Source organism: Muntiacus reevesi, chromosome 5, assembly GCF_963930625.1.
Source record: "Muntiacus reevesi chromosome 5, mMunRee1.1, whole genome shotgun sequence".
NCBI classification, from domain to species: domain Eukaryota; kingdom Metazoa; phylum Chordata; class Mammalia; order Artiodactyla; family Cervidae; genus Muntiacus; species Muntiacus reevesi.
The window spans coordinates 86,896,115-86,909,057 of NC_089253.1; positions in this window are offsets into that span (position 1 = coordinate 86,896,115).

Here is a 12,943-nt window from a genome sequence, read left to right on the forward strand (position 1 = left end):
CTAGGTGAATGGCCACACCATCATTATTATCCAGGTTATTAAGATCTTTTTGTCCAGTTCTTCTGTGTATTCTTGCCACCACTTCTTTATCTCTTCTGCTTCTGTTAAGTCCTTGCCATTTCTGTCCTTTATGGTGCCCATCTTTGCATGAAATATTCCCTTGGTATCTTTGATTTTCTTGAAGTGATCTATAGTCTTTCCCATTCTATTGTTTTCCTCTATTTCTTTGCATGTTCACTTAAGAAATCTTTCTTATTTCTCCTTGCTTATCTCCTAAACTCTGCATTAAGTTTGGTATATCATTCCCTTCTTTGCATTTCGCTTCTCTTCTTTTCTCAGCTATTTGTAAGGCTCCTCTGACAACCTCTTTGCCTTCTTACATTTCTTTTTCTTGGGAATGGTTTTGGTCATCATCTTATGGCTCAGACGGTAAAGAGTCTGCCTGCAATGCGGGAGACCCGGGTTCAATCCCTGGGTGGGGAAGAACTCCTGGAGAAGGAAATGGCAACCCACTCCAGTGCTCTTGCCTAGAAAACTCCATGAACTGAGAAGCCTGGTAGGCTACAGTCCAAGGGGTCGCAATGAGTTGGATATGACTGAGCAACTTTACTTTCACTTTCATGTATAATATTACAATGTTCAAGGAATTATGGAGTCAGATACCCTGGAAGATGCCATCTCAAAGTATTTCAGGACCTCCTATATCTATAGGTATAGATTCTTCTAGTCCTGCAATGGAAAATTAGAGATTAAATCTGTGCCTTTAGCTGGCCATAGAAAAAAAGATACTGGAAAGAAAATTGGTTTATTTATAGATACTGCAAATCTGGGTAGTAGACCTCATCCAGAAACTTCATTCAACACTCTAAATGTCCTCAACATACTCAAGCACTGGGCCAAGACCAACAGTGTGAAGTTTAACAGGTACAGAGATTAATTCCTCAGAGTGGGGATTAATAGGTACAAACTACAATGTATAAGATAAATAAGCTTTAAGAATATTTTTTTTTTACATATACATAATATGGTTTTATTTATTTATTTTTTTTTTCAGTGGGTTTTGTCATACATTGATATGAATCAGCCATAGAGTTACATGTATTCCCCATTCCGATACAGCCCAAGGAACATAGCGAACATTTTCTAATAACTCTAAGTGGAGTAATATGTAAAAATATTGAATTAGTATGTTGTACACCTGAAACTTATATAACAAATATTATGAATCAACTATACTTAAACTATTTTGAGAAAGATTAATTCCTGCATCTAGGTTAAATACCATGAGTGCATATGAGAAAAGCAGAGTTGAAGATCTGGGTTTTTTTTTTAACTGACTGTAACTTTAAGATGAGCCAGCATAGCTAATAACAACATCTAATGACACTTTAGGCAATATTAAGAAGAGTGTTTTCACTGAGAGTAAACTATATCTTTTTACTTTTTACAGATCAACCCCAATTCTGAAGTGCTATATTCCAGAGTAAGGATAACTCAACTGTGCGTCAGTATAGGTAGCCATGATCAGATTTACATACAAATTTACAATGTGCAAGTCTTTGTCACACACTATGATACTGATTTTGTTCCCTATAATCATCCTATGAGATAAATATTATTATACCAGTCTTAATAGATTGCAGTGCTGAAATTGAGTGGCATTAAGTGCCTTGATCAAGGTAGTACGGTTACTAAGTGGCAGAGTCAGGTCATTGACTCCTAGACCTCTCTTCTTTCATCTTCTTTCATCCATAACAACCGTGATGTTTGACTGAGGGAGACAAGACTTGGTGGTTCTTGTTAATACTCTTCAAACATTGGAAGGACCATCATATGAGAAAGCTATTAGACTATATTTTTTACATTTTTTTATTGAAGTATAGCTGATTTAAAATGTTGTATTAGTTTTAAGTGCATAGCAAAGTCAGTTCAGTCAGTTCAGTCGTTCAGTCATATCTAACTCTTTGCGACCCCATGGACTGCAGCATGCCAGACTTCCCTGTCCATCACAAACTCCCAGAGCTTGCTCAAACTCACGTCCATTGAGTCAGTGATGCCATCCAACCATCTCATCCTCTGTCGTTCCCTTCTCCTCCTGCCTTCGATCTTTCCCAGCATCAAGGTCTTTTCCAATGAGTCAGTTCTTTGCATCAGATGGCAAAAGTATTAGAGTTTCAGCTTCAGCATCAGTCCTTCTAATGAATATTCAAGACTGATTTCCTTTGGGATTTACTGGTTAGATCTCCTTGCAGTCCAAGAGACTCTCAAGAGTCTTCTCCAACACCACAGTTCAAAATCATCAATTCTTCAGCACTCAGCTTTCTTTATAGTCCAACTCTCACATCCATACATTACTACTGAGAAAACCATAGCTTTAACTAGATGGACCTTTATTGGCAAAGCAATGTCTCTGGTTTTTAATATGCTATCTAGGTTGGTCATAGTTTTTCTTCCAAGGAGCAAGCATCTTTTAATTTCATGGCTGCAATCACCATCTGCAGTGATTTTGGAGCCCAAGAAGATAGTTAGTCACTGTGTCCATTGTTTCCCCATCTATTTGCCATGAAATGATGGGACCAGATGCCATAATCTTCATCTTTTGAATGTTGAGTTTTAAGCCAACTTTTTCACTCTCTTCTTTCACTTTCATCAAGAGGCTCTTTAGTTCCTCCTCATTTTCTGCCATTAGAGTGGTGTCATATGCCTATCTGAGGGTATTAATATTTCAAAGTATAGCAAAGTAATTCAGTTATATATATATATGTATATACATATAAGAATATAGGTAATAATGTATATATACATATATAATGTTTTCATTATAGTTTATTATAAGATATTGAGTATCATTTCCTGTGCTATATAGTAGGTCCCTGTGGGTTATCTTTTTAAAAAATTTTTATTGGAGTATAGTTGATTTACAATGCTGTGTTATTTTCAGGTGTATAGCCAAGTGAATCAGATATACATAAACATACATCCATTCTTTTTTCTAGATTCTTTTCCCATGTAGACCACTACTATTGAGTATATTTCCCTGTGCAGTATAGCAGGTTCTTATTAGTCATCTTCTTTATATATAGCAGTGTGTATATGTTAATCCCAGACTTCTAATTCATCACTCCTCTACCCACTTTCCTGTTTGGTAACCTTAGTTTGTTTTCAAAGTCTGTGAGTCTGTTTTGTAAATAAGTTCATTTATATCATTTTTTTCAGATTCCACATATAAGAGATATTATATGATACTTGTCTTTGTCTGATTTCACATAGCATGATAATCTCTAGGTCCATCCATGTAGATTTAATCTTGAGTGAGACAGCAGATAGGTGTTAAGAGAACCGAGTATCAGCAAAGCCTAGGTGACTATTACTGAAGGGGTAGAAAGCTGAAGAAGGAGAATTTAAGACAAAGGTAATAGAGCTAAAAGGAGTCAGTAGAATAAATTTAATTTCCTAATAAATCGTGAGTTATTTTTAGCCTTCAGTGAAAATTCCTGAACAAGAATTGGGCAAATGTTTCCTTTACTTTCATTTTTTTAATAAACCTCTATTTTTATTATGAAAGCAGAAGCGGAAAAATGAGGAGGAGGATGCATTAACAATGACTCTGGAAAAGGAACCACTGATATGCCAGCTGACTAAAACTGTAGTATCACATCCGCAAAGCCTTTTATGGGATATCCCAATCATTCCCACTCCATGTGAATAATGACAGAGAGTGAAGGACGAAAGGCTAACCTTTTCTAGGATAACATTTGAATCTAGTGGTACTATATCCATCCACACTCTTCAAATTCTTTCTAATTCTTCAAAATACATAAAATACCAAGTCAGTATGCTCTCTCTATCTAGCTCGAAACAGGCAATCAGAAACTTGGTTTCTAATTTCAGTTCTGCTGGGTGCTGCCTGACTGGCTTTGGGTGAGCTTGCACTCAGGTTTATGTTAGTGTGACTTTTCAGGCCTGAGGCACCTCATGTAGAATTTATGAGCATATACTGTGTAAAATGGATTAAGAGTACATGCCTGTTTAGCATCAGATAGACCTGATTTTCAGCAGTTCCCTGCTGCTTAGAAGATATCTCACCTTGAGTATTTTATTAAGTCCCTCCAACTTCAGTTCCTTCATATGATAAATTTATAGATATGAAAATGCATGTGATATAATTATGTAAATTACCAATGAAGGGGGGCTTCCCTGGTGGCTCAGATGGTAAAGAATCTGCCTGCAATGCAGGAGACCTGGGTTCAGTCTCTGGGTTGGGAAGATCCCCTGGAGGAGGGCAGGGCAACCCACTCCAGTATTCTTGGCCTGGAGAATCCCCATGCACAGAAGAGGCTAGCGAAAAACAGTCCATGGGGTTCCAAAGATTCAGACATGACTGAGTGTCTAAGCACACACACCAGTGAAGGAAGTCACTGGTCATAATCTGTATATTTTGGAGAAGGCAGATTTCAAAAATCTTGAAACAAAGTTAGATGGAATGTAATGGAGTACAATTGGAAGAAGGACAGGTAGTGGATTGGGAAAGATAGGAAGCTATCAAAAAGACTTTCTTGACACTGCAGTAGCATATCAGATGAATAAAGAAAGAAGGGCATATAGATGGATATATGTGACTATACAAATAGTCTTTCCAATGGGCTCAGACTTAACAGCATACAAATAAAAGATGAGAGATGAGGCACATAACCAAGACAGTTAAACATTTTTTTGGCCATGCCATGAGACCTGTGGCATCTTAGGTTCTCAAAAAGGGATCAAACCCAGGCCCATGGCAGTGAAAGCACTTAATCCTAACCACTGAACCAGCAGGGAATTCTCTTTTTTTTTCTTTCAAGACAATTTTAAAACAGTGGTCCAAATGTCCCAGAATAGAGTCAGGAAAGCAGTAGCCTGGAGTGAGCTAAAGTATATGGGAAAAAGAAAAAAAAAAAAATCTGAAACAAGAAAAAGACTGTACTTTGGGGTTTTGTTTTTTTAAAGAAGACTAAGAAGAAAAGTATAAGAGCCTGACTTTGGGGAGATAAAAGTGTCATGATGAATTTTATGGGAGAAACCTGAGTTTCTTAGGACCTCTTATGGAACATTTGTACCAAATGTTGAACCTTTCATATTTAAGGAGATATAACCTCGTTTATGGAGATGTTGACAGTCCAGTAAGAAAGTAGGCATGCAAATAAATGTAAAGTGTAAAAGTAAATATATTTTTATTTATGTAAAAAATAAAATAAATGTAAAATATGCTAAAATAATTATATTAATAGAGGTGAGTACAAAACCCAGGTGAAATATAAACAAAAAAATCAGTATCTGCCTGGCCAGAGGAAGATTCCCAGAAAGAATGCCTTTTAGACTGAGGCATCTTTTCAGTTTTAAGAGGAAAGATTCAATGACAAACAGTGTTGTGGATTATTTGAAGGAAGAGCTGTGAATTTAGACTTCTAAGAGAATTCTGGCTTTACTCTTTACCTTGGTTAAGATTGTGTGACCTTAACCAAGTTATCGAGCATCTCTGTTCTTCAGTTTCCTCATCTATAAAATGTGAGACTAAGAGGATATACTCAAAGAAATAGTAGTGAGCATTACAGGGAAAATGGTTGAAAGAATACCTGGCAGATGGTAAGTTCTCAATATTAGAAGCTGTTTTATAATTCTGCAAACTAGACCAAACTCAGTCACACCAAAGATTCCAAAATAGAATGCTTAAAAGACTCAACATTGAAAAAGAAATGGTGATATTTTTGGGACCAGGGTGGGTTCACTGATAACATGTTACTTAGGACCACCACACATTTCCTGTTTTGGCATATGTTTTTTGCTGACAAGGGAAAGAACCTTTGTAGATCTAGGACACAGATTTTACCAAGGAATTTTGCCATCCTTGTAGGAAAAAAAAAAAAAAAGGTGGGAAAATGCAGACAGGGATACTGATTGATGTTCTGATTAGGCATGTCCACAACTAAGTTTTGATTAAAGGACTTTACCAATTACCAGGAAAGGAGTATACACACAGAAAGCTTTGGTATACTCAGGGAGGGGGAACTATGTGAGACGCTGGGGAAACAAGATAAGTATATTCCTATTTTCAAGGAGGTTATAGTAGATTAGAGAAAATAGATACTTATACAAATACTGTAACAGCATATATATACTATGTATATAATACTATAATACACAATGTGTCTGTATATACTATACATATACTTTAATAACTGTATATACATACTTATATACACACTAAAATAACAAATATATATCCAGTACTATATTGTTTAGGGATTGTGGAAGGCAAAGAGATTCCAGTGAAGCAGATACTTGAACTCCTTTTGAAGGCTGATTTTTTGACCTCACTAAATGATTTTGAAGAAATACTTTAAGAATATTTTTTTAATTGAAGCATAACTGATTTACAGCTTTGTGTTAGTTCTTTATGTATAGAAAAGTGATTATATATCCTTTTTCATATTCTTTTCCATTACAGTTCATTACAGGGTATTGAATATAGTTTCCTTTGCTATACAGTAGGACCTTGTTGTTTAGCTAGCTAGCTATCTATCTATCTATCTATCTATTTATTTCAGTTTGTATCCACTAATCCCAAACTACTAATTTATTCCTCCCCTTCTTTCCCCTTTGGTAACTGTAAGTTTGTTTTCTATGTCTGTGAGTCTATTTGTTTTGTAAATAAGTCCATTTGTATCATATTTTAGATTCCCCATATAAGTGAGATAGTTGGTATGTGTCTCTTTCTGACTTAGTTCATTTAGTAGGATAATCTCTAGGTTCATATATGGTTCTGCAAATAGCATTATTTCCTTTTTATGCATGAGTAGTAGTCCATTGTATTTATATACCACATCTTTATTCTTTCATCTGTTGATGGAAGTTTAAGTTGTTTTCATATTTTGGCCATTGTAAATATTGCTGCAGTGAACATTTGGTGCATGTAGCTTTTCAAATTAGAGTTTTTCCCAGTTATATGCTCAGGAGAGGGATTGCTGAGTCAAATGGCAACCCTAGCTTTTTAAGGAACCTCCATACTGTTTTTCAGAATGGCTATACCAATTTACATTCCCAACAACAGCATAGAAGGGTTCTCTTTTCTCTACACCCTCTCCAACATTTGTTATTTGTAGACTTTTTAAAGATGGCCATTTTGACTGGTGTGAGGTGATACCTCATTGTAGTTTTGATTTGCATTTCTCTAATAGTTAGTGATGCTGAGCACATTTTCATGTGCTTGTTAGCTGTACAAATGTCTTCTTTGGAAAAATGCCTATTTAGGTCTTCTGCCCACTTTATGACTTTTTTTTAATTGTTATTGAGTTGTATAAGCTGTGTGTATATTTTGGAAATTAAGTCCTTGTCATTCACATGGTTTGCAAACATTTTCTCCCAGACCATAGTTTGCCTTTTCATTTTGTTTATGGCTTCCTTTGCTACACAAATCTTATAAATTTGACTAGGTCCCATTTATGTAGTTTTGCTTTTATTTCTATTTCCTTGGAAGATTGATCCAAGAAAACATTGCTATGATTTATGTCAGAGAATGCTCTATCTTCTCTTCTAGGAGTTTTATAGTGTTATGTCTTATACTTAAGTCTTAAAGCCATTTTGAGCTTATTTTTGTGTATGGTGTGAGGGTGTGTTCCAACTTCATTGGTTTACATGTAGCTGTCCAGCTTTCCCAACACCACTTCCCAACCCATAAGTGTATGGGTTTATTTCTGAGCTCTCTTCTGTTTCACTGATCTATATGTCAGTTTTTGTGCCAATACCATGATGTTTTGATTACTGTAGTTTTGAAGTATTGTCTGAAGTCTGGGATGGTTATGCCTCCAGCTTTGTTCTTTTTCTTCAGGATTGCTTTGGCAATTCTGGGTCTTTTATGTGTTGTTCACTCAGTTGTGTCTGACCTGCAATCCCATGGACTGTAGCCCACCAGGCTCCTCTGTCCGTGGGGTTCTCCAGGCAAGAATACTCAAGTGGATTGCCACTCCCTTCTTCAGAGGATCTTCCTGACCCGGGGATTGAACCTGGGTCTTCTGCATTGCAGGCAGATTCTTTGCCATCTGAGGCACCAGGGAAGATCAGGGAAGGGTCTTATATGGTTCCATGTAAATTTTAGATTATTTGTTCTGGTTCTGTGAAAAATGCCATGGGTAATTTGATAGGGATCACATTAAATCTGTAGGTTGTTTGACTAGTAATAATTCTTTCAATCCAAGAATATGGGATAGTTTTCCATTTCTTTGAGTCATCTTTATCAGTGTTTTATAGTTCTCAGTGTACATGTCTTTTACCTCCTTGGTCAGGTTTATTCCTAGATTTTTAAAAATAATTTTAAAAGGGATTTGTTTTACTTTCCCTTTCTGATATCTTATTGTTACTTTAAAGAAATGCAAAGATTTCTGCATGCTAATCTTATGTCCTGTTATCTTGCTGAATTTGTTATTTTTAGTTCTATACTTTTTGTGCAGAGACTTTAGTGTTTTCCATATACAGTATCTTATTATCTGCATGTAATAACAATTTTACCTCTTCCCTTCTAATTTGCATACATTTCTTGTCTGAGTGCTGTGGTTAGGACTTCCGATATTATGTTTACTAGAAGAGCATCCTTCTCTTAATTGAGCATCCTTCTCTTGCTTCAGATTTTAGCTGGAAAGCTTGAAACACTTTGTTATTTAAACTGCCAAAATTTCAAGACACATTTGATTATATTAATGAAAACAATTCTGTCCATTTATTGCTAAACAAAGCTGTTTAATATACTGACATAGTTGTTTCAGTTCACACCAAAATCATCTTTACAACCCTGTCTTCCTATTCAAGATCCCTATTTTATTACTATTGCTTCTTTGTCTGAGCTCCTCCCCCTCTGATGCTGCTGCCGCTTACAGACCACTCTTCACCTGGGCTATCTCGGTAGCCTTGTAGGTGGTCTAGCTCTGCCTCTCAACCCATCCTTCACCATGGTACCTGAGTTACTGTCTCTGAAAAGGTCCCATCAAGCCATAAACTTCTAAAATAAAAAACAAAAAGCCTGTAAATAGTAAAGCAAAGATTCCTTGAACTAACACTATAGCTGTTTGGGATTTTGTTTCCTTTGTGTTCTGTGTCAGTTCCCATCTCATATCTCCATCTATCACCTTCACTGAGCAGGGGCTCAAACACGCTCTCTTCCACACACCATGCCTTTACTTACACTTCATCTTTGCTTAGAGACCTTCTACCCTTTCATCATATGAAAATTCAAAAATTTCCCCCTTCTCTCATTTGGCTAGAATGTGTTTTCCCTTATGCTTATTCATAGCACTTGTTTCATTGTATTGGATGATCTAGTGGGGAAAAAAACTTGATTAGGATTTGGATAATCTAGATTCTAATTCCTGAATATCTTCTTAACTTCACTGTGTCTCAGTTTCCCCATTTGTAAATGACAGATAGGGAATTGATTATCTTTGTGTAAGATAACTTTTAGCTCTATAACTCCTCAGAATTATAGATTTGTGATTTGAATCCATCTATCTCTTACTAGGTGTAGTTTCTTAAATCACAATATCTTATAAATCTTCACATTGATGGTAGCACCTGATTGCATTTTGTACCTAAAAAAACCTTGATGTATATTAGTGGAATAAATGAGTGAATTAGTGAATGAATAAATAAATGTTCATATAATTCAAATTGAGTCACTATTATGTTAGTAATTTAAATAAGATGTATTTAAATAAAGTATACTTTCCATTTGACTATGTTTATAGAGAAGATCTAAGATCACAGGCTTGTCTAACTCAATGAAACTATGAGCCATGTCGTGTAGAGCCACCCAAGATGGATGGGTCATGGTGAAGAGTTCTGACAAAATGTGGTCCACTGGAGAAGGGAATGACAAACCACTTCAGTATTCTTGCCTTGAGAACCCCATGAAGAATATGAAAAGGCAGAAAGATAGGACACTGAAAGATGAACTCCCCGAGTCGGTAGGTGCCCAATATCCCTGGGAGAATAGTGGAGAAATAACTCCAGAAAGAATGAAAAGACAGAGCCAAGCAAAAACAGCACCCAGTTGTGGGTGTGACTGGTGATGGAAGTAAAGTCCAATACTGTAAAGAGCAATATTGCATAAGAACCTGGATTGTTAGGTCCATGAATCAAGGCCATTTGGAAGTGGTCAAACAAGAGACAGCAAGAGTGAGCATTGACATTTTATGAATCAGCAAACTAAAATGGACTGGAATGGGTGAATTTAACACAGATGACTATTATATCTACTGCTGTGGGCAAGAATCCCTTAGGAAATGGACTAGCCATGATATTCAATAGAAGAGTCCAAAATGCAGTACTTGGATGCAATCTCAAAAATGACAAAATGATCTCTGTTCATTTTCAAGGCAAACCATTCAATATCACAGAAATCCAAGTCTACAATCTGACCAGTAATGCTGGAGAAGCTGAAGTTGAATGGTTCTATGAAGACGTACAAGACCTTCTAGAACTAATACACAAAAAAAGGTGTCCTTTTCATTATAGGGGACTGGAATGCAAAAGTAGGAAATCAAGAGATACCTGAGTAACAGGCAAGTTTGGTCTTGAAGTACAGAGTGAAGCAGGACAAAGGCTGATAGAGTTTTGCCAAGAGAATGCGCTGGTCATAGCAAACACCCTCTTCCAACAACACAAGAAAAGGCTCTACACATGGACTTTACCATATGGTCAACACCAAAATCAGATTGATTATATTCTTTGTAGCCAAAGATGGAGAAGCTCTATACAGGCAGCAAAAACAACACCAGGAGCTGACTGTGGGTCAGATCATGAACTCCTTATTGCCAAATTCAGACTTAAATTGATGGAAGTAGGGAAAACCACTAGACCATTCAGGTAGGAACAAAATCAAATCCCTTACAATTATACAGTGGCAGTGACAAATAGATTCAAGGGGTTAGATCTGATAGGCAGAGTGCCTGATGAACTATGGACAGAGGTTCGTGACATTATACAGGAGTCAGTGATCAAGACCATCTCCAAGAAAAAAGAAATGCAAAGAGGCAAATGTTTGCAGCAAATGTTTGTCTGAGGAGACCTTACAAATAGCTGAGAAAAGAAGAGAAGCAAAAGGCAAAGGAGAAAAGGAAAGATATACCCATTTGAATGCAAAGTTCCAAAGAATAGCAAGGAGAGATAAGAAAGCCTTCCTCAGTGATCAGTGCAAAGAAATAGAGGAAAACAATAGAATGGGAAAGACTAGAGATTTCTTCAAGAAAATTAGATATACCAAGGGAACATTTCATGCAAAGATGAGCACAATAAAGGACAGAAATGGTATGGACCTAACAGAAGCAGAAGATATTAAGAAGAGGTGACAAAAATACACCGAAGAACCACACAGAAAAGACCTTCATGGCCCAGGTAACCACGATGGCGTGATCACTCACCTAGAGCCAGATATCCTGAAAGGCAGAGTCAAGTGGGCCTTAGGAAGCATCACTATGAAAAAAGTTAGTGAAATGGTGAATTCCAGTTGAACTATTTCAAATCCTAAAAGATGCTGCTGTGAAAGTGCTGCACTCGATATGCCAACAAATCTGGGAAACGCAGCAGTGGTCACAGGACTGGAAAAGGTCAGTTTTCATTCCAATCCCAAAGAATGGCAATGCCAAATAATGCTCAAACTACCACACAACTGTACTCATTTCACACACTAGGAAAGTAATGCTCAAAATTCTCCAAGCCAGGCTTCAACAGTATATGAACCATGAACTTCCAGATGTTAAAACTGGATTTAGAAAAGACAGAGGAAACAGAAGTCAAATTGCCAACATCTGTTGGATCATCAAAAAAGCAAGAGAGTTTCAGAAAAACACCTATTTTTGCTTTATTGACTATGTAAAATCCTGTGACTGTGTGGATCACAACAAACTGTGGAAAATTCTGAAAGAGATGGGAATACCAGACCACCTGACCTGCCTCTTGAGAAACCGGTATGCAGGTCAGGAAGCAACAGTTAGAACTGGACATGGGACAACAGACTGGTTCCAAATAGGAAAAGGAGTACGGCAAGGCTGTATATTGTCACCCTGCTTATTTAACTTATATGCAGAGTACATCATGAGAAATGCTGGGCTGGAGAAAGCACAAGCTGGAATCAAGATTGCCGGGAGAAGTATCAATAACCTCAGATAGGCAGATGACACCACATTTATGGCAGAAAGTGAAGAAGAACTAAAGAGCCTCTTGATAAAAGTGAAAGAGGAGAGTGAAAAAGTCGGCTTAAAACCCAACATTCAGAAAACTAAGATCATGGCATCCAGTTCCATCACTTCATGGCAAATAGATGGGGAAACAGTTGCAGACTATTTTTTGGGGGCGGGGGGGAAAGCTCCAAAGTCACTGCAGATGGTGACTGCAGCCATGAAATTAAAAGACACTTACTCCTTGGAAGAAAAGTTATGACCAACCTAGACAGCATATTAAAAAGCAGAGACATTACTTTGCCAACAAGGTACATTTAATCAAAGCTATGGTTTTTCCAGTAGTCATGTATGGATGTGAGAGTTGGACTATAAAGAAAGCTGAGTGCCAAAGAATTGATGCTTTTGAAATCTGTGGTGTTGGAGAAGACTTTTGAAAGTACCTTGGACTGCAAGGAATTCCAACCAGTATATCTTAAAGGAAATCAGTCCTGAAGATTTATTGGAAGGTCTGATGTTGAAGTTGGAACTCCAATACTTTTGCCATGTGATGCAAACTGACCTATTTAAAAAGACCCTGATACTGAGAAAGATTTAAGGTGGGAGGAGAAGGGGACAACAGAGGATGAGATGGTTGGATTGCAATGCCAACTCAATGGACATGAGTTTGAGTAAACCCTGGGTCTTGTGATGGACAGGGAGGCCTGGCATGCTGCAGTTCATGGGGTCGCAAAGAGTTGGAC